This window comes from Anser anser, assembly GCF_964211835.1.
Source record: "Anser anser genome assembly, chromosome: 4".
Lineage (NCBI taxonomy): Eukaryota > Metazoa > Chordata > Aves > Anseriformes > Anatidae > Anser > Anser anser.
In genome coordinates, this window is record NC_139724.1 from 43,099,926 (window position 1) to 43,121,909 (window position 21,984).

Genomic DNA, 21,984 nt, shown 5'->3' on the forward strand with positions numbered 1-21,984 from the left:
TTTCCCTAACCAAACTGTTTTTGGGATCACATTGAGCCAGACATTCCTGGTGATGAGCACTTTCATGCATGAATGCCTTTGTTGCAGTCAGTGAAATTACTGGTTTGATGAGTTGGGGTTCAAAAACTATCCCTGAGTCATCTCCAGTTTCTGTGGAACAGTGAGGTGAACACTTATAGAGAATACGAGGCCATGAAACTCTTCTTAATATCAGCGGAAACAAATACCTAAATCCTAACGCTTCAGTTTTTGGAATACTTCACCTTTTGACAGCCTGACAACTTTCTAACATTATCATGTTACAGCTATTAGTCCAAATCCCCTAGACCCCTACTCAGTCTTTATGTGGGCAAATCTCTTTAGAGCTTTAACAGAGGAATGCTCTTTGGTAAGGTCTGGACTGTTACAGAAAAAGGAAAGCAAAGGACTGACTGACAATTTACTTAATGAAAGGTAAAGTCAAGAGTGGCAAGGTTTATAATTGAGTTTTACAAATCAGTAAATACAAATACAGTATTAAATACAAATCAGTATTTGTATTTACAATGAGTACATGAACTATAAACAATAAAATGTTCATCCATTAGTGTGAAAACCTAAAACTCGTGTGATTGTTTTTTACTAGTTTTTGACAGGTATTCAAGTGGAAGGACAGCATAATATGGGAGGGGTGGTCTTCTGTGACTGCCTGACAAAAGACAGTCATACAAAAGACAGTCATACAGGCATGTCTTCTGTTGCTTGTTTGTATTTGCTCTAATATTTGCTCATAAAAGCAATTTAAGTGTCAAGTTACATTCCACTCTTCATCAATTTCATATTGTGAGTATCTGAAGAAGTTTCAAAGTAATGCTATACAGAGCTGTAATTTTGGTATTATTTATTATTTTTTTTTCCTTTTTTTTTTTTTCTCTAGGCCACCTCTTGTAGTCACTTCTGTTTATGATAATTCTGGAGACTGGCTCTGATTTGGGATCTATCCATTCTCCATATATGCTGCAAAAGTTACATTTATTGGTGCTGTCCATTCTTTATTAATATTATTTGTTTTATTTATATAGTGCTGGTAGCTTACTCAACAGGACCAGATTTTACAATTTTGCCTTCTAATGTCTGCCTGTCTTCTCTCTGAAAATTGTGAATGCTCTTGTAGATGTGTTACTGTGGTTGGGATAGATGATGATTGAGAAGTATTTTCAGTTAGGTCTTCTAACTATAATATTGCATAATTAATAATGCATAAGCTAACAAGCACCAGAGGTAAGGGTGTTGGAAGACAAATATTCAGAAAGCTAAAGGAATTGTTTTGTTTGAAAGCAACTCAGCTCTTGCAGCGTCACAGAGTTTTGCCTATGCTGTATAAACAAGGGCATGCCTGTGTTATACATCTGAAAGTAGTCATACAGCAAGGGACATGCCTGTCACTTCTTTGGATTAGCTGCTTTAACTCCTCTTTGAGATACGTGCTTTGTTAAAGCTGTAGAAATAGTGATCTTACTGTAGCATTACAGACATTTCACTGAAAAGCAAAACTGTGGGACATCCATTTTTACATATATTCTATGCTATTTTTGGGTAAAGTGTGCAAATGAATTCCACCATTAATGGTGTGTAACCTCATTAATAATTTAGGCCAGAAGCATCTTAAATTGTGCTTGCATTCTTCAGGATAATTTAAAGCACTCATACAAGTTGTTACTGTTTGAATATGTCCCTGAAGTATACAATAAATACATTAACAGATTTTGGTCTCAGAGAATTTAAATGAGAGGAGCATGGGGGGTTATGGGGAAAAACAACAACAACTATACCATGAAGTGATAATGAAATGTAGACTAGCCGATGTACTGATATTTCCTTTAGGAGACGCAGGAAAGTGGGTTTTGGCTCTTGTGTTTTTTAAAGCCTTACTTCTAATCTGTCTCTCTCTCTCTTTCTCTCTCTCTTATTTATTTATTTATTTTACTGCAATGAAATATTCCAGTGTTCTTTCTACTCACTGCCCCTCAGGGATTTTTTTTTTCCTATTAGTATATGTTATATAAAGGAAAGACAACTCTCTTGTTCTATAGATGAAATCTGAAATGGCAAAAGATGTGTTGATTTTCTTCTACAAACAGAGAAGACATCTGGAAGACAGATTTTAAATAATATTAATTACATCCCTTAATTTTCCTTTTTATATGAATAATTGGACATTTATATGAATATATATATACACTGTCACTAGAACTAACAGTGCATTGGGTAAACTTCTAGTTTTTATCAGTTTCTTTCTAGCATTTATATCCGAAATTGTTACTCATAATTTCCAAACCATTTCTTTTCTGAAAAGAAGGTTACATGTGTTTTCCTTAGTTTATATTTAAACTATGTGTGGTGAGACAAAACAGACAGCAGAGGAGTAACAGAATTATTTTTCCACTGGTCAAGAGCCTGATTTAATCTCTAAACTCTATTGATTAGGAAAAGTTATGGAATAAATCCCAAATTATGGACTAATGAAATGTGCAAATGGATTCTGGATGAATTTAGGGACCTTATGTCAGTATAAGATAAATGAAGAGGATCTTTAGGAAATGCCTGAAAGTGATTTGGTTTTGGTCCCTAAAATCAAGGCTAGGAAAATAATTTGGTTAGAGTTGCACTTTTCCCAGTTCTATTTAACAGTTTTTATTAAGACTTGAAAGAATTCTTGGACTGACACACTGCACTAAAAATTCTTTCATAAAAATTATTTTTTGTTTTGTTTTGTTGTTCTCCAAAAGGGTGTGATTTTTTTCAAGTCACAAAAAAAGGACTTGTCTTTCCAAATTAAAGCTCCAAGACCCCAAAACACTTGAGCACTTCCATTTCTGTAGGCGTGGAGGAATTCTACTCCATACACAGAAATACATAAGCACGTGCTTAACTTTTAGCAGGTATTAAGTCCCATTCATTACATTAAGACTTAAGCATATACTTGCATCTTTGGGAGTGGGGGCCTGCATCATGTTAACTTCCAAGCTGAAAGTTTCATAAGGTGTTGAAGGTGGCCCAGCAGTCACTGACCAACAGTACTAAATGCTTCCAATGCAGCAAGCCAGATAAAGACCTGTTTTAATGGGATTCTGAATTACAATAAGTAAATTATAATAAACCCTGTTGACAGAAGCCTCTGGGCTAGGTCCAGGCCTGAAGCCAGACTGAAATTTCTCATATAGCAGGTAATCAGTAAGATGAGAAACCAGCTGCAAGGGAAGGGCCTCTTTTATGAAACAAGAAGGTATTCTGGGAGCCAAGCCTTATCCTGGTAACCTTTCTCAGTAACACGGGGACAATCATTGTTCTTCATTATCTGGACTTCAAAGGACTTCAATTAATTAGGGAGAAACTGATTACAGTATTGTAGCATGTCACTCTGTTGGTCATATGTGTGATGAATGGATCATTAGGTTTACTCGCTACCATTCTAAGTATTTCAGCGTAAGCAAAGCCTGTATGTAATTTCAAATGAAGGGCAATTGGTTATAGTGGAACAAGGATTACTAGACTAACATTATCTCTTTTGTAGCGTTTAAAATGAGCAATGTGATGACATTTTAAAACCATCTGGGACTTTTTTTTCCCTGAGAGACTCTAAATACCTATTTTACTTAACAACAATGAAGCTGGTGTTTCCTTGTTTTTTTGTGATAATATTTTTAAAGAAGATGTCTCCAGGGTTTGACACATGGCACAACATACACAGACACCAGATTGACTGATACACACAGGTGATCATATCCGTCAGTCAGCCATTCGCCCTTTCTTTACATGGAGAACTTTCCAAAGTAATACTAGATGTGTCTGAACAGTCTAAAAGGGTTTAGAACAGCTTCAATGTAACTTGAGTTGATTTTGTAAAATACATGAGGATTTGTGTATATATCCAGACCAATGTGATGTGGTGAATATTTCTGATGACGTTAAGAAACAAATAAGTGTTAGGACAGTTTTCCATTTTTCTGGGGCTAATTCCTTGTGACAAATGACAGTCAATTTCTCTCTGAGATCTGGAAAGTGGAGCTCATTGTCTCTCTTTGCAGAAGGTGGCATTCCTGAATTCGTGTTCCTCCTCTAACATCTGCAGCAGCCAGTCTCAACGGTGGGATTGAAATCAGTTACTGTCTTCCTGAAAGACAATAGGTTTTTAATAGGAGATTGTTCATGTGGGAAAACAGCAGGAACCATATCAAATCAGGGAAACAGCTAATTCAGGGCATCATGTCATGGGGTATGTAGGCAGTGGTAAAAGGAGCTGACTGAGGGAGCAGCAAGGTCTGGTGGGATCTGTGATGTCTCTGACGGTAGCCTGCCAGACAGGCACAGTGAATGCACCCATGCAGCTCTAGAGGTAGCCTGGGAGCCTGCAAAGCAGAGCCCCAGCATGGAGTGCCTGTAGTGCGGCACTTCAGAGGGGGAAAATGCAGACAGTGTTAGTGTCCCAAGCAGAGCTGCTCTCAGGCACAAACATCCATCAAAGCAAACCTGGCTGAAGGGTGAAAAGTTTTATGTATAACAGACACAATTCCCTCTCATTCCACAAAACTCACTTTTTCAGAAGAAACCTGTTGTACATTTTTCTCCATTTCAACTCCCTTTGCTATTCTTCCCTTCCCTCATAGAATAATTGGGGATTACTACAGAACTGTTGAAGTAGAAATCATTTCATTTACTTCACTTTTTAGGTTTAAAGTAATATAGCCTAAGTTAGTCAGTAAGGGAAATGTACGCCACTGGAGGGAAGTTCTTCTACCTTACCTGCATCTTTCTTGGTCCAGTCACTGAATCAAATGACAAGCACAGATAAAATTATGCCTAGTTTTTCAACATCTAAAATTTTCTGAGATGGTTCCAGCTCTTTACAGAACCTTTCCCAGTGCAGGGGAAGGTTGATCTTTGAGCTTTCAGATGTAGATTTTGCAAGTCTAACATTCTTGCAATGAAGAAAAATGAAAGAAAAATGAAAGAAAAATGAAAAATGAAAAATGAAGATTTTTAGGACTGAATTTCCTAGCTTTTAGGAATCAGCAAATAATAATGGATAACAATGTTTGCTTAATAAACTAACAATTCTCCTTCCCCCTGAAAATTAACTAGAAATTCCCTTCTGTTTTGTAGATTGCTGTGTTTTTGTCTCCACAGTACATATGAAATTTTTATAATAAAATAGTGTGGGGGAGAGGTTGTGGTCCAAAAATGTGGACCCTTTTATACAGCACATCACTGATAGGAGATGGAAATTCTGATTTCCATTCTGGGTCTAGAGAGGAGCACAGAGACCTATATAGATGGCACATCAAACTAATTAGGCTAACATATCCTAAATCCTAACAAGGAGCATGGCATTCACTGGCTACATTAGGACCATGGGTTAAGCTTACAGTCCTACTAGTTTCTCCTGTGCAGCCTTTCAGCTGTTTCATTAATAAAATTGGATGGCTGCTATTCATAGCATAGAGGATAGCAGATTTAATTGAAATTGTTTCCTTTATAATGGGTGTGTGAGAGAAATTGAGTTTTTGACCAATTGAAACTGTCATTGAAAGTCTGCTTTGGTGAAACTTTAAAATCTTTGTGCTTGAGTGTCCCCTCCCACACCCTTTTTCCTGCTGTTTCTGACTTGACAGCCAGAATTTTCTGGAACATAATTTTATGTAACTACAGACAACAATGACAATGACTACTGCTAAATCATTGCCAGATCTTTTTTAAGAGCTTTTTCCATAGTACTGAAAGTGTAATTCATAGAAAAGAATGGATTACAGGTCATGGTCAGCTCCTGCTCCCAGTTTAATGCACTGTTCTGAGTGTGGGCAGTAGCACTTCCTGCTGTATTTCTTTGTAGAAAGTTGAATTTTTGTTCATGCAAATCACACAGGACGCCCAGTGTAGCCCAGGCACATTAGAGTTTATTTTGGCATGCTTGTGACTACTGGGAACTGCAGCTTGCTCTTAGCAAATTGTGAAAACGATGTAGTGGCTAGCCCCTAAGAAGCTCTACTGAATGTATGTCCTAAGCCTAAACTGATGTATTTGAATTTGGGTGGATTTTCATGCAGGCACTTGTGAGTGCATTACTCATCTTAATTTCTTCTTCATAGCATAGTAGTACAACATTTCTTCAAAAAGTAGTTGGGGCAGAAAGGAAGGATAACTCTGGACAAGATATTTCTCAGAATTTCACTCATATATCCAGAACATTTGAGCCTAAGCAAAACAACATGCATGGAACATATCAGGCTAAAATTTCCATTTTGAAAAACTCACAAGCAACTGAAAACAGAGAAGATAAAGAGTTCTTTGGCAGCCATAACTATAGATAGAGCTACCACTTAAAACACAAATGTTTCCAAACTGTAAGTGCTTATATCACAGAGATTACCATATCATCGCAGGCTGTCACTTGTCCTCTTATCAATGCAATGTGAAATCCCTGTGAACATAAATATAGATTAATCTTCAAGATACTTGACATACCAGCTCTGTAGTACTGTCAGAAAACACGTTCTGTGCAGCCACCATATGGCCTCACTGGGGCTTTCAAATAGCTATGGGGTCAATGTCCAACTCCTAGCCTTCTGCAGTCACAAAAATTTCAGCACTCTCTGAGCAATGGTTTTGTCTCCATTATATTTGAATAACACCCTCTTGTGCAGGAAGCAATAATCCAAGAGTAATTTTCTACTACTATTACTAATGTTCTTACAGGAGCCCATACATGATAATTAGGCCTTACAAATATTTTTTAGGAGAGTGTATTTTTTCTAGCCTTTTTTTTTTTTTTTTGGTAACTCCTGAAAATGTTTTACTTAGAAGAGTTTAAAAAACAAATTATTTTGATTACTAATGTATGACTAAAAACATTCTGAGCATTAAACACCTCCTATATGTGAAATCCCTAGAGTTTTGCTACAGTATGGCCCCAAATTTACAATGAAATTGCAGAGCTAGTAGAAAAATCGTAACTGTATAGAAGAAAGCTAATACAGTTCCTTACATGTCTGTTTAATAAAGAATTCTTCAGTTCTCAGTTAAGAAAAGAAAAAAAAAAGTAAAGGCTCATTAAACTTGGTACCATAATACATGCTACATTTATTGAAGAAAAACATGAAGTCAATACCCAAGACACTTAGCTGCAGTGTGTTCAGAAAGTAAAATAATTAAATTGATATTGTTTCCTCTTTTGACAGGGTCTCCCATGAGACTGAATATTACTTGGCTACACCAGTAATGGCTGTCTATCTATGCAAAGAACTGTTATGTTAAATTAAAACCTCTCTATATTTATCAGACAGCCAAAACTAATAAATAAAACTATGGCATTAAGAGTAAACTGCTACTAGACTATTACTTCCTGCATCAGAGTATTATTTATAATTCAATTTAGACGAAGTGCCTGCTCCTCAGGGAATGCTGAGACACAGTACTGACACACGCACTTCACTATTTGGACACAGGAATCAAATTGTTTTGCAGTCACTGTGGTTGGATAAAGATTCTACCAGAGAAACAACCACACCAAAATCTATTCAGATGTTTTAAGAAGTAGGTTATTGAAAGAAATTACTAAAGTGTTGTTTGTAACAGCTAACGCTAATTGGAAGGCAGTAATGCATATATAAAAGGAAGGAAAAGAAAGACAAAGATAAACACGAATTAAAAAAAAATTTGCCCTTATGATTTTATTTATTTATTTTGACAATAATTAAGAATTATTATTGTTATTATTATTATTATTATTATTTGCAACTAGGGTTTTAGCTCTAGAAACTTGCTCTGTTCTTCAGTATAACAGTTTAGTCAGTGCACACCAGACTGGAATTTTGAATTTGTAAGAAATCCTTCAAATAGATGTACTTGTACTGTATGGAACCTGCATGTTAGGCCAATAGAAATACAAGGTTCAGTTCAAAATTCATGGAAGAGATTGCATGACAGGAATATTCTGAAAAGGAAGAGCAAAATTTGAATTTTCAATCACTTTAAACCATCAAATAGTGTATTTAGAAAAATCCTTTCTTTAAGTTAAGGGAACTTCTCTGAGAGGCTACCAGACATCCCAGTAACGCCTATATTTAATACACCCATGTGTAAGAAAGACAAGGAAAGAAAATCTGATACATCAGCCACTGCCAGCCAGTAATGACCAGTGGAATTCAGCTAACGTAGACAATTTAATTTTAATGCCTAGTGGGAATTTGATTAAAGCAATTAGGGAAAAATCTGTATGTAGTCCAAATCATGCATCTATTTCTTTTTATTTTCTTTAAGAGCCCTCAGCATTCTTGGCATCTGAAAATATATGTAGTAAGTCTCCTGAAAATTTTAGGCAGGGATCTAACTTTGTTCACATAATAGTGACATTGAAGTGAGTGGGGCTACTTGCAAAAGGGAAATTATATATGTGTTTAAGTGTTTGCAGGATCTCCTGCTAAGTACTTGGAACAGAAAGCTCTTCCATAGCCTGTGTAAACCCTAACTCTAAATACAGTCTTTCCAGCAAAGTGCCTAGGAAAATGATGACCAGCCCTGAGAGGCAGGGAAATTCAGGGGCACAGTTGCAGGCCCCAAGTTCAGGGTGAAGCAGATGAGGCTGAAATACTCCAGTCACCAGGAAAGTTCAGTGACCTCTTAGAAACAGACTGCTTAGAATGTCTGATTGTTATTATGATATAGGTGGAAATTAAGGAGAATAAACCTCTCGTAAACATATATGGAGCTGCAGCCATGGCTATGACATCACTGGTAGCCAATTGGGTAACTCACTCCATTTTGGTCCATCAGCTTCTACAGCCATTTAAAATTTTTTATTATTCTACCACATGAATCTGGACTGCAGCCACTCACCATAAGACAGACTGGACTAATAAATCTTTGGCACATGTAACCACCATGTTTAATATAAAACAACCCATACACTTTTTTTAATATGATTTATAAAACAGAACATGAAGCTACCTACATGATCTTTCCTAGCTACAGCAGATACTGTTATTTATCGCATGTTTAATTGCTAACAGCAATTCAGTCATGTTACTTGACCTTAAGGCCTTATGATTACCTGATCCAACATATTTCACATGATAAAAATGTCAAGCTCAGAGAAACCCACCAGTTTGACTTTCTGTGAAATCTAATTATAAACAGCCATGTTAAAAAAAAGGTTAACAGTTTAAATAGTCAAGGCAGTTATTCATTTTGTAAGTGTTTGTTTTGATTGAAATGATAACTGAGAGGGCACTGTGCAGCCTGGTATGCTATGAATGGTGTAGTTTCATCCTAGCCACCTTCATTTTGGCCTCTTGGCTTGAACTCAGGGAACTCGGCTGGGCCTCTAGGAACAGCTCTTCACAGTGCTGTGGGATGCGTATGTCTCTCTGTATTACCTCCATCTCCAGCCTGCATTGGTTTACAATGGGGAAGAAAAGACAGAATCTGTGAGAACACAGTCAACTCTTCCTTTAACTTTTAACATGTGGGCCCACACATCTAGATGCTTAAAAATGCGGTCAAATTGTTGAGTTTGAAGTTGGCACAAGCCATGTTATAACAGGCCTCGTTGATGGCTAGGTAAATTGACAATGTGAAATCCTGGACCGCTGCAGTTAGAGTTCTCATTGATATCCTAGGTTTAGGAACTTGTCCCAGACTGTCCAATTCAGAATGTTTTCCTGGGTCTTACACCTTTGTCTTGCTCCAGGCTGTGTTTCAATCAAGGTAGAAAGGCTCAGGAGCAGAGAGAATTCAAAGGAGCATACTTGTGAGAAACTCTCCTCCATTGCCAATAGCAATAATAATAACAGTGGTAACAATAATGATAATTTCTGTGTACAGTGGTGACTAAGAGTCTTAGCTGGAAATTTTGATGATACTGTGACTGTTCAAGGCAGATCTTGTACAAACAAAATGTAAAAAATGGTCTCCAAGAATTGTTGATTTAAGATATGTGGTATAGTGCCTTAGAATAAGGATGAGAAATGTATTTTTGTATATAGATTTTATGCCTTTTTATTAAAAAAGCTAACTGATAGTTGTATAATGTTAGAAAGATTTAATTTACTTTGATATATTAGTCACAATTTGACGTATTAATTCTATAGTTATAACTCATTGCATATTTTTCTCAGGAGAGAAATTACGAGTAAATATATATTTTTATATATATTATAACATGTTGCACATGATGACTCTAAGTATGTTCTAACTACTAAATTCTGTAGTATACCAGATCTTCTTATTCCTTTTTTTATTTTTTATTTTTTTGTGGGATAGCCGGTGAACTGAGATGACCTCACACTACAGCTTTGCTTCTCTGGAAAAATGAAGCTGTCAACAACATAGGGAAAGACTTGTAACCACAGGAAACAAATGTTCACAGGAGCTGGACTAAGACTATGCCAGGCACAATAAGAATGACCAGCACACGTGCCCCACTAAGAAATGAATGCAAGAAGCCAATTATTCAACCTAGCTTTCCCATGATAGTCTTTTCAAACATTCAGCACCCTTAGGAGACATATTTTTTCAGGATGTAACACTAGGAAAAGCTCAAAAATGTTTAGAGGTTAGAAAAAACTTATTAAAACTTATTGCAAGTTCACACATAATTTCCCTGGAAAATGGCTAGACTTTACAATGACAGTCTGGTACAATCCTGGATGAATAGAAAGTTACTTAAAAAAAAAAAAAAAAGGGCAAATAATTTCTTCCCGTCTGTAGGAGTGACAGTGTTTTGAAACATTTCTAAATCCATATAAGATCTCGCAGGCCCAGGACTATCCATTCATGCTTATTATTCATGCTTATTATTATTTTCTCTCCAGAAAATATCAATCAAACCACTGGGCAATATTGACTTAGTGTCATGTGTCATAAAAAATTCTATGTAATGGAGTATAAAAATAGAGAATAAGTCCCTGCACTTGGTGCTCTCCTGTACCTTAAAATTTTTAGTTTCTTGTGCAGCCGTGTCCCAAATCCCATAGTACCAATTACAGAAGTTTAAACTATGATAAATATTTGATACTTCAATAGCTTTCAGTGACAAACACCATGCCTGTATATTTTATATCACATGCCAAATCTTCAGTAAAATTCACAGAAGCACTGGGCTGGGATGAAGATGGTCCCTCAAAACAAACAAACAAAAAAAACACAACAACAACACAAACTGAAATAAACCATCAATTTAAAAGATGCTTTTCTGTTAACCAAACTGTCTCAGAAACAGCTACTCATGGTATTCAGAAAAGAGTGCTGTCATGATCATTGTGTGCCTGATATTAGGAAGTGGAATGGGGATAAATCTTCCTTAGAGAACACCAATGCTTTTGCTTAAAATAATCTCAACAATGTGTCTGATTTGAGTCATTCCTTCTAGTGTAAAAGAGATACATATGCAGCAAGATGTGTGTGGTATTTGGATGTTAGTCCTGGGTTGGCCTAACTCCTTTTCTCTGAGTCACATACCAAAATCTTCATGTGATCCCAAGCCACAGAAGATGCATACTGTCTACAGAGGGGCATGGCAGGTCCTGGAGTGATTCACAGACAGTAGCTAACTCCAGCTCCCAGAGGACTCATTCATTTATGGTGGAGTGGGTCTGGCTCATGCCAGCTGTGTTGCTGGGTCCCTGAGCAACCCATTGGTTTTGGCTTTTGCAGCTGCAGTTGGCTCATTCCCTTCCATGGCCAGACATTTGAATTCCTCATCCTTTTTTGCAAGCACAGTCTTCTGACTGCCTGTGTGATTCAGCTATCAACATGGGCCAGCACTTAACCATTTGTGCAGGGCCATGCTTTGGTGTGTAAACAGTTAGTGAAGGGTGTAGGTTGCCCTGGTGCAACAGATCCCTGTATCTATCTGCAGCAAACAGAAGGTAATGGACTTCGGTCTGCGAGGAAAAGCTAAGAAGAAAGTATTCCTTTCCTATAAATGAATAAATTGGGCTTTTTGTGAGAACAAAACTGGAATTGCACAGATCAATTTCTTAAGACCAAAGGAAGCCAACAGGAAACCCTGGGAAGCCATCTCTAGTGTGTGCAAAGCTGAACAAACTCCAGCAACTTGGAAATACTTGAAGGTGACTGGTACATAAATCTACAGTAAAGTAGACCTGGACAGGAGGAAAGAACGTTTAAGTAGAAAAAATCAGCTCTGACAGAAAACAGTGTAAAGGCATAACTTTCAAAAAAGTCATGTCCCAGTTTTTTGCTTTTATAGATTTTCATACGTATAAATATATTTCTTTCTCTCCATATATATGCATATATACATATACAATAATCTAAAGTACCTTTGAGGACTGAAAAATTGCTCAGCAGTGGTAGAACCAGACAGGCAGTCTCCAACTGTTGGCTCTACTTAAAATAAGAAAACTTCAAAAGCTATAGTGATGTGAAGCAGTACAAAATATCAACAGAAAAACAAATGTGGGTGAGTAGACATGATGTGTTTTCCAATTTGCTGGCCAAAAACATACCTGAAGACAGATCCCTTGTGAAAGGGTCCTTAAATGTTTTGCCTGTCTGCTTCTTTTGGGAGAAATGACACAGGGAGCCATGCTTTCTTCACACAAGTAAGGCCAAATGGAGCTTGAAACAGTTCATCTCATCTGCATCCTGACCTGCCTTTTTCCTGCCATCAGGCAGGAAAACAGAAGGGTGTGAGTGAGCTGGAGCCTTACATTTGGAGCTATTTGTGCACTGGGCAAGCATGGGACAAACGACTGCTTAAATTTTAAAATCAGACACCATGTGGTACCAAAAAAAAAAAAAAGTGGGGATAGGGATAGAGGAGGGGGAAGAATCCTTCCATTCAGACCTGTGTTGTAAGTACTTCAGTGTGGTTGAGCAATGCTTACAGAATTACAGAATAAAATAGTGAACTAAAGACAGAGACATTTAATAGCTGGGGACAGGGTTTCAGTTTATAAGACTCCCTCTGATAATAATAACAAACGTAGGAAAGACAGAGTTTTTTTTGTTATTATTGTTATTTTTATTTTTTCTTTGACAGCAGCAGTTTCTGAGGCATCTTGTGCAAACCAGTAGCACAAGAGAATTTCAATTTCTCAGAATTCTCAAAAAGAGAATTGAAGACAGAGTGAATAAGTCACAGAGATGCACACCAGAAAAAGTGCTTCTAGCTAATGCAGACTTGGTCCAGTAATGAAATACTCTATCCCTAAAGGTGTTAAAATGCACAGAGAAACAAAAAGGAAATGTGATGCAAAAGTGAAAGGGAAAAGCTCTCCCGAACGTTAGTTAAATAATCAGAAGACTAAAAGTACTCCATTACCTGTTCCAGAAGCTTTCAGAATTACCAGAATGCAAACAGCTACTTTTAAGGACTAGAGTGAATTTAAAGCTATAAAAAATAAATTAAAAAAATAAAAAATGCACAGATTTAAGGCACCAAATCTCAGTATCACCTATCAATGTTTGAAGTACAGGCTTTTAATTTTAATGCCACTTTATGTCAAAGGGCTCCTGATGAGATGAAGGATAGCAATGGCAGAGATTTGTAGAACTGTGATAGTGATAATACTTCCTCTGTAAGAACAAGGTGATACAGATTTCCAGTAAGGTTAATGTGGAGTAAATTGATGTGACATTTTAACATTCAGAGATTTTCACTTTACATGTCCTGTCTCATACCTAATCTCCTTTGAAAGATCTAATTGCAGAAAAAGGGGAATTAATGAAATAGTTTGGCTGTGAGTATGGTGGCAGTAGCAGAGGTGCAGCAAGCCTCTGACACATTTTACCACATAATGGCTTTCAAACTGTCAAATTTGTCATGATGTTACCATTAATTGGCACCTGAGCTAGTTGGGTTAAACTCAGTTATAACTGCTATGTCCACAGGTACTAGAATGATACCTTTACTTACAGCATAGTAATACAGTTGAGATGAGGACAAGCCATTTCTCTCTGCTGTGCATACGCACACAGGCAGAAATTGACATCTGTGCTCCAATGCATGTAAAATGTACATGGCACAGCTTCTTCACTGGATAACATTTTGTAAATAAGATTCCTGGCATTATACTAATTTTAAATGGATTTAAAAACCAACCCACCAAATGACCAAAAAACATCTGAAAAACAGATATCAGAATAGTGAATGAAGCTGATAGAAGCAGAGAATCTGCTAATCTGTGTTAACATGTTTATTACTTAGTTGTTGATTTTTGAGGAGGAGCAGGATAACCATTACAGACTACAGTAGAATTTTATTTAAAGACTTTTAAGTCAGACTTCTGGAAACTGAATGATATATAAAGCTGATGGTTGGAATTTTTCTCAACAATTTCTTGTAGTGTAACATTTGCTGCAATAAACTATGCCTTCAATTAGACCAGAGTAACTCCATTAACTTTAGTTATATCATGGTACTAACTGAGAGTATGTTTTGGTCCTCTGGGTAAAAACATACAATGAAAGCTCCACAGGGTAGAACAGGCAGAAGAAATTTGCCCTTCGGTTGGAGCTGTCAAAGAAATTATAGGTTGTTTTAGTTATTCTTTCCAAACTTAATGAATCTTATTAATGACATAGTTATAGTTCATAGTTTCCAGTCTGTGGTGGTGGTAGAACTAGTACTGTTTATGCTCTTATTCTTGCTATCTTGCAGGTGAACAGAGATCAACAATTAAAGCTCTTGGGCATTGACTTTTGCTCAGGAAACAGGGGAGCTGAAGCTGAGTAAACAAGATGAGTATATTTGCAGCAGCTGGCTGTGTGCTCTACAGAAATTGGCAATCATGTTTTGGGGCCAAGCTGAGGCAGAGGATGTGGAGGGCTTAGAATTGAGGACTGAGGAGTACTTTTTGGTTATTTGACATAATACCATAGCAACAAGCTGTTATGTTGCAGAAGGTAAACCAAACAAAGAACTGTAGGCAGATCTCTGTGATAAAAATGAACTATTTTTTATCCCAACTATTGCAGTAAAAAGCAAAGAGTTGACAGTGTTAAGCACTATTGTTAGCCAACTCCTTTAAAAATATGACTGAGAAAAAATATGCTTAGATCATAAGAGTAAGAAAGAAGAATTTCTGTCTTGCATTTTCTCTTTCCAGAGAGAGATATCGGAGGGGACTTTACATGGTGTGCAGGGTCATTTTCTTATTTGCTTTTGGTTCTTTCTAAGATAAATGGGTTGGTTTGTCAGTGTCAGAATTCCACCATTCCACATCTGGTGGAATTCAAGGGCTTGAAATCAGTGAAAGATAAACGAGGGCATTGCAAGTTGAAGTTTGTACTGAAAGGCTGTTGGACAGTCAGGGAACATCAGCTAAAACACGCCATTAAACGTTTAGGCTATGTTAAACTCCAAGTGGCTATGCTCAGAGCCTGTGGTGTTTCTGCTGGTTTGGCACTTGAGTTTCATAATGCCTTTCATGGTAACCTGAATTCAGTCTCAGAGCAAGTGCCCCCAAACTGTAGCAGTTTTTGCATCAGAAATTTTCTCAAGGAAGGATCTTTGCATTGGGTCTGTTTTTTGACTCCTGACATGGTTAGCAGGGACAGGTCCACACAGTTCCTCTCATTGCTTAATCTGTGTGCTTTGCAATCAGATCCCACTGTCATACATTTACAAAGAAGCATGGTAAAATATTCTCCTCTACCCAAATATGACAGCCTGTGTACGTTGGGAGCAAAAGGTTTTCTGTGTTGGGAGCTAACTCCTGTACTGGAAACTATTAAGTTTCTGTACTGGTGCAGTTTGTGTATGCCCATCACCGCTGAGTTTTGGGCTCTTGTCACATCAGTTCCAGGTTTAGCTAAAGCCCTGCTAAAATGAGCAGAAAAGTTCAGCTCCCAGTGCTATCCTGCTTTCAGTCTTTCCTGGCCTAGGCAGAAGTACTACACCGCTTGTACGTAAGACATGGTTACGGGGTTATCAGAAGGGTCAGCCTGGCTTATAAGCACATTTTAATCCGTGTCTAAGACATGAGAGGAAGCTGAAAATGATGAGGAGGCTGAAGAAAGTAATGTCAAAGTTAAAGAAACCCCCCACAAAACCATCTAAAACATGAATAGCTTGACTATATAGAAAACGTATGTGATATTCAAAGCAATAGGAAAAAAAGATTTATTTGGGAGTAGAACCTCCTCCTATAGGTTTAAATTATGGGACGGAAAGGAAACAAATGGAAAACAGAAAATTTAGATGAGAAAAAGAAACTTTTTCAAATCTGTGAGTATATGGAAACATTTTGGTTCTTATGTTTTAACAGAATAGGCCTGAAAAACTGCAATGAAAAAGACCATTTGTAAAATTTGAAGTGATCTGTGAAAATAACACTATGCTAAATAAACACCTAGGAAATCCGGGCTTTTTGTTGCCAGAATAGGACCCAAGATGTTTCTGTTTTCTTTCCATTTTTTTTTTTTTTTTTAATCTTAATGCGTAAAGAAGAGGTACAAAAGACATAATAGATATCATTGCCTACTTAGATAATATTGAATTACGCCCTGCAATACATTCTTACTATCTGAATAAGTAACTTGTCATTACCAGCTTCTCGAATTTTCATACAGTTTACGTAGCCTTAACTGGAATAGGAAATTCATTTACATTTATCATAACTTTGTATTAAAAGTCCCAACTGTTTCTTTAGGCCTTTTTTCTATTATTTTTACAAGCTACTTCTGCTTCTGAATTTTATATGACTGTCATTCCCATATTACTTTGAGACAATGGCAAATACCCATTAGTTTCAAAAGACCCTGTTTTATAAATGCTTAGCTTTCTTATGTTTTTGGTATCATACAATGAAATTGTGCTTCCTAATTCCACAGCTGGTCTCATTAGGAGTGTTGTTTACATCCTTCCCTTAGACAGGAGACACAGCACTGCACCCTGTGGCTAGGACTGACACAGTGTAGCTGAAGAACCAGAGAACTGGAGAATCGTTCAAGAAAGGTAGGTAACTGAATGTAATATCTGTATTATTTTAAAGATGCTTTCTTGAGCTGGACACAGCCTTACAGAGCCAGGACAAGGAATATTTGACAGTAGAAATGACCCTGGAAGCATCATGTGGTCTTGTCATTTCTCCTGGGTTTATTGTCACTTTTGCTGATCTTAAAGTCTCTTGCTGTTCTCTAGCCACTGTTAGTTAGCCTGCTTATCTGTAAGACTTTTGGGGAAGAGCATCGTAAATGTATACATAAAAACTAAACAAACAAAATCCACAAAACCAAACCCTTTTCTTCATAAAACAAATTTAAGAGTTGAATGTGATCCTTTCAAACAGTGTTAGAATTATTTTTTTCTTCTAAATGTCTGAAAATTTGGCTATCTTGAAGTATATATTAACAGATAAACTCACATGAAAGTGAATGACTTTTTTCTGTGAAAAGTCTCTTTTATCCTCATGACATTTTGTCTAAGTTAATGGTATCCTTGTGATCTAATGGTGTGCATATTCTTCAACATGGGTGGGGAGTCAGCCAATTATTTAAATGGAACAGTTATTGAATTAGTAGGCTAAATGAAAACCAGATTATCATAATATATAAATTACATAACCGCATCAGAGTGTGTGACGCTAGATAGCTGTTTGGAGTTGCTATCAGGTTCTGAGACATTTTGTGTAAAACACTGATTTCTGCTTGGCTGCTTACCACAAAGCTTGCATAAAGGGCAAGGAGAGGAACACCAAGTATTCCTCCATTCAGAGCACTATGTTTCTAATTCTGTGGTCTTTTCTTGGATGTGACACCTAGAGTAGGGCAGATTACATTACTAGTTAATGATCTGCAGAATGATATGCAGTGCTCTTCTGGCCACTCTCCTTTCTGATGCTTAACATCAGTCTGTCTAGAACTGGGACAAGAGTTTAACCTACTCTTTGCCATCCATCAAAACTCCATGAAGTGCATTCATTGAAGGGAGGAAGATTTGACAGGGGAAAAAAGGAAGTGGTAGTAATTGTAGACATGCCAGGTGCAAGCTGGCTGCCTGCATGCATGCAGCTCATGCTTAAGTGGGCATAAAAGCTTCTCTATGTGCATGTTGTGTGGTCAGACCCTCATCCCAATTATATGGCTTGGAATCAGAAATGTCTCAATTTTCTTCCCTGAATTTACTCCAGATTAATGTAAGTGTAACTGAGATAAAATAATTAATGGTAGACTGGCTGAATTTTTCATTTTTTTTTTTGTTGTTACAGACAGAACCCTGTAGACAGAAGACAGATTGGCTCACACTGAATAAATGAGTACATGTTAGTAACTCATGCTGGTTAATAGCAATGAAGGGGCTCAGTACTTATTAAACTAAACTGGTTCTTTGCTAACATAACTATTTAAAGGTGATGTGGCTGTACCTAGTAATATAGTTTGATTTCTCAGTGCCTCTGTCAAACTGCAGCTTGGAGCAATTTCTTCCCTCTAACAAAAACTTTATTGTTGCTTGGCTTATGCGTGTTTGCTGCCTTGCTGCTCACTGCTACTTGGCACGCCACAGGTGGATGGTATTTACCAAACTGTTACAGCTCAAAGGCTCTATTTAGGTGGAGGGGCAAACATGGTCTGTGTTAAGCCATGAGATGATGTTTGCTAATTACTTTTCCTTTGGGAATCATGTTGACAGGCAGATGGTGTGTGCTTGACTGTCACTCTGACATGGATCCTGGATGCAACCAAGCTGGGATACATCTGGCACTGGGAAACAATGAGTGATGCCAGGTCCTATACTCTAGGCACAGTCTTAGACCTTCAGATGCTAGCATCTGGCTTGTGATACTGTTCTGGGTCTACAAGGACTGTTTGCCTTTGCCCTGCTTAGCACTTCTCTGTTAGTTCTCTGTCCTGGTCAACACTATAATTCTTTTGCCTTGCTGATTCAGACCACCTGAAAAAGAGGAATTTTTTGACCACATCCTTGTCAGTGTAGGAGTGTCAGCTACTCTTCATGCATTCAATTTCATCTCTATGGATGCTATGGGCACCTACTACAAGGACTGCCGGATTTGGTGAGTAGCAATTTTACATGCAATTTATCCTTTGCAAACTTGCAAACATTCCCTTTCAGCCCTGTTCTCTCCAAAGTAAGGAGACAGTCTTTTTAGTCTCTCATAAGCCAACTCTTCCATAGGCTCCTTCACTTCAGTGTTTTTTCTTTGTATGGTCTTGAACTCCACTATGTCCTTGAGATGCAGGTACTCAAAGCAGCTAAAGGGCATAGATATGCAATTGCAGTGATGTTTCTTGTTGTTGTATTTGGTAACATAAATTACCAAGTTACTGATACTTGGTAATAAAAATATCTTGTCTTTTTTGTTGTTATTCTGAGGCCAGAGTATTATAATTATGGTTTGTGATTTGACTGGAGAGATATCAGAATAAGTACAGATGGTATTTGGGATATGTCTTTCATTCCATGGAATTTGGTTTGATAATTTTGTGTAATAGCTGTGTATTTCACCACTTTTTTTTTTTTTAATTTAATCTGAGCACTCATCAAGTATCTCATATTCAGTTATAGTGCACTGATAGCACTGTCTAGCAACTGCTTTTCTCATCTCATCCTCTTTCTCACATGTAACAATGTAATGATCTGTCTTAAATTTTTTCATCTTTATTTCCTATGTTCTTCTCTCTTTACATTCTCATCTATTGACTCCTATAAAGATTTGAGAGAAAGGAAAAGAGCTTGTTTGGAAATTCAGTGTCCTCGAAATGGTCAGAGTCCAGAGCCTATATACAGTTTTTCTCTGCTGTGTGTTGTTTGTCTGTTCATGACAATATTGTCCTTCCTTTAAGTATCTCTAAATGGGTCACTGCAGTGTGTTTCATACATCATATGCTAGGTTTTGTTTGTCTGCAGTACTAACTCATATCTTTTAAACAGAACTGGAAACTTCAGGTATATTTATTGCCATTATGTACACTGACTGATTTTTGCAAGTTTCTTTCATATTCTTCAACCCTGCAGCTTTGTACTGCTCTCTCTAAAGAGTGATGTGCTTGATTATTTAGTCAAATGAGGCATTTGTTTTACTATGATTTTTTTTGGACCAGAGGCAGCCTGAAGCAGCAATGCAAAACAGCTTGTTATAATTTGACTATTTTATCTCCCAAAGGAAGAAAGCGTGATCCATCATTAAAAATAACAGTACTAGACTTCTTCCAAACCAAAATATAGCAGTATTTATGAATTAATGTTGGGAAAGGATAACAGAAGCAGTTTTTGCAGGAACACTGGTAGTGTCACAAGCAAAATTAGGTACCATGGTCATGAGATAGTTTAGAACCTGAATGTGTTTCAAAATGGTGTGAAGATACATTTAATGAAGCAGTTATTTAAACATGTTTAATGAATAGTTCACAGTGAACACAGCATTGCAAGAAAAGAGAAGACACATCAGTGCATTAAACTGTCTCAGGAGGTAGATATTAATAAAGAACCTTTAGCTAATGTACAGGAATAAAGGTCAAGGAACAAAGCCAAAGAAGACAGAAAAGGTAAAAGGAAGGAAGTCAGCTAAAACAAGGTAGAGTTTGACAGGACTAGAGGAACTGGTATTCAGAAGTAAAACTGGCAATCAGGGCCTAAAGGAGGACAGAAGGGAAACATTGAGAACATTTGTGAAATAGCAACAAAAGCTTGGACTGTTGTAGAAGGGTCAGAGAGAGCGATAAGTATTTAAAAGTGCCTGTATGAATGCAAGATGTGTGACGAAGAAAACAGAGAGACCAGAAACACACAGAATATTGGCATCATTAATCTAACTGGAACAGGGAGAGGAAGCAAAAGTCTGTTAGGGATAAATAGCATAAGATAATATATAGATCATGGAGAAGGGAACAGATGGGAGAGAAGTTTTGGAAATAAATAAAACTGAGAATTATGGGAGAAGACATATGTTGGTTAAAAAAAATTTGGGCGTGCTTAGAAACTCTGCTTAACCTCAGCTCCCACTGTCTGTGACAGTGGTTTTCCAGTTGTTGAAAGTGTTTCTGGTACATCTAAGTAGGACAGTTTGGAGAATGTTTTTCTTTGTAAAAGAAATACCTCAAAAGAACTACAGCCACCCTCATTGGTACAGTGCTATTTCTAATCTGGCAAACCCATCCTTGGCATCTGCTGAGCTGTCCTGAGTGTTGTTGCATCCCCACATTATCAGAGCAGCTTTATTAGAGGGCAGGTGAATGACTTACAAACAACAGACCACTGACTCTACTGGAGTTCCTGGTGAGATGCAGCACATGGAAATCCTGGGGCCATCATGACAGCTTAAACCCAGCTGAAGAGTTTCAGAAGAAAAGGGACACAAGGCTTTTTATGGTATTATGGTACATTTATGGTGTTTTTTCCATATCATGGTACCATACTTTCATTATACTATTTCAGAATAAAAGTAGTTTTTTTTTTTCTTCTTAATTTGTTTTTAATCAAGTATTGAAGCAAACATTCAAAAGAGCATTGAAAATTGCTTCAAAAAACAAACAATAAACAAATCAATCTATGTGGAAATGCAGTCACATCTGTTTTGAAAAGGAAGTTTAAAACTGATTAAGCATACCTGAATGACTGCTTAGCTGCCCTGAATCCTCACCATTTTAATGTAAAGTAACTCAGTTTAAAAATCTTTCACTGAATCAGATATTTAAAGCATAAAGGAGTAGATGTCCCAGACAATATTAAAAGAGTTGGACCTGAAATCACCACTGAAAGATTTATTAGTTTGGGTGGAGCACAGCGTGAATGTATTTCTAGTCACAGTTAGGTATGAACTCTCCATCTGGTCCTTAGCTTGCCTCCCTGCTCCAGCTCTAACCCCCCTAATCCTGCCTCTTGCCCACAGCTTCAGACTTGGAGGAATTGCTCACTGCCTTCCAAGTGCATGGTGCAGCTGGGCTTGTCCCATTTGCGTAGGACTGGGCTGGCAACATTGCAGGTAGAAGACGTGATGCCAGCTGCTCTGGCAGAGCTGGTCC

The 21,984-nt window shown here is 37.3% G+C and overlaps 1 protein-coding gene across 1 annotated transcript in view; it reads left to right on the top strand.

Annotated features, from left to right (window-relative positions):
* LOC310899500 (uncharacterized protein) overlaps window positions 1–21,984 on the top strand; it is a 208,434-nt gene that overhangs the window by 87,536 nt on the left and 98,914 nt on the right. Inside the window, exons 14-17 of the mRNA XM_083835898.1 lie at window positions 14,663–14,907; window positions 16,876–16,960; window positions 18,213–18,266; window positions 18,635–19,016. The gene's annotated coding sequence lies outside the window, so the exon portion shown is untranslated. The remainder of the gene's footprint in view (window positions 1–14,662; window positions 14,908–16,875; window positions 16,961–18,212; window positions 18,267–18,634; window positions 19,017–21,984) is intronic.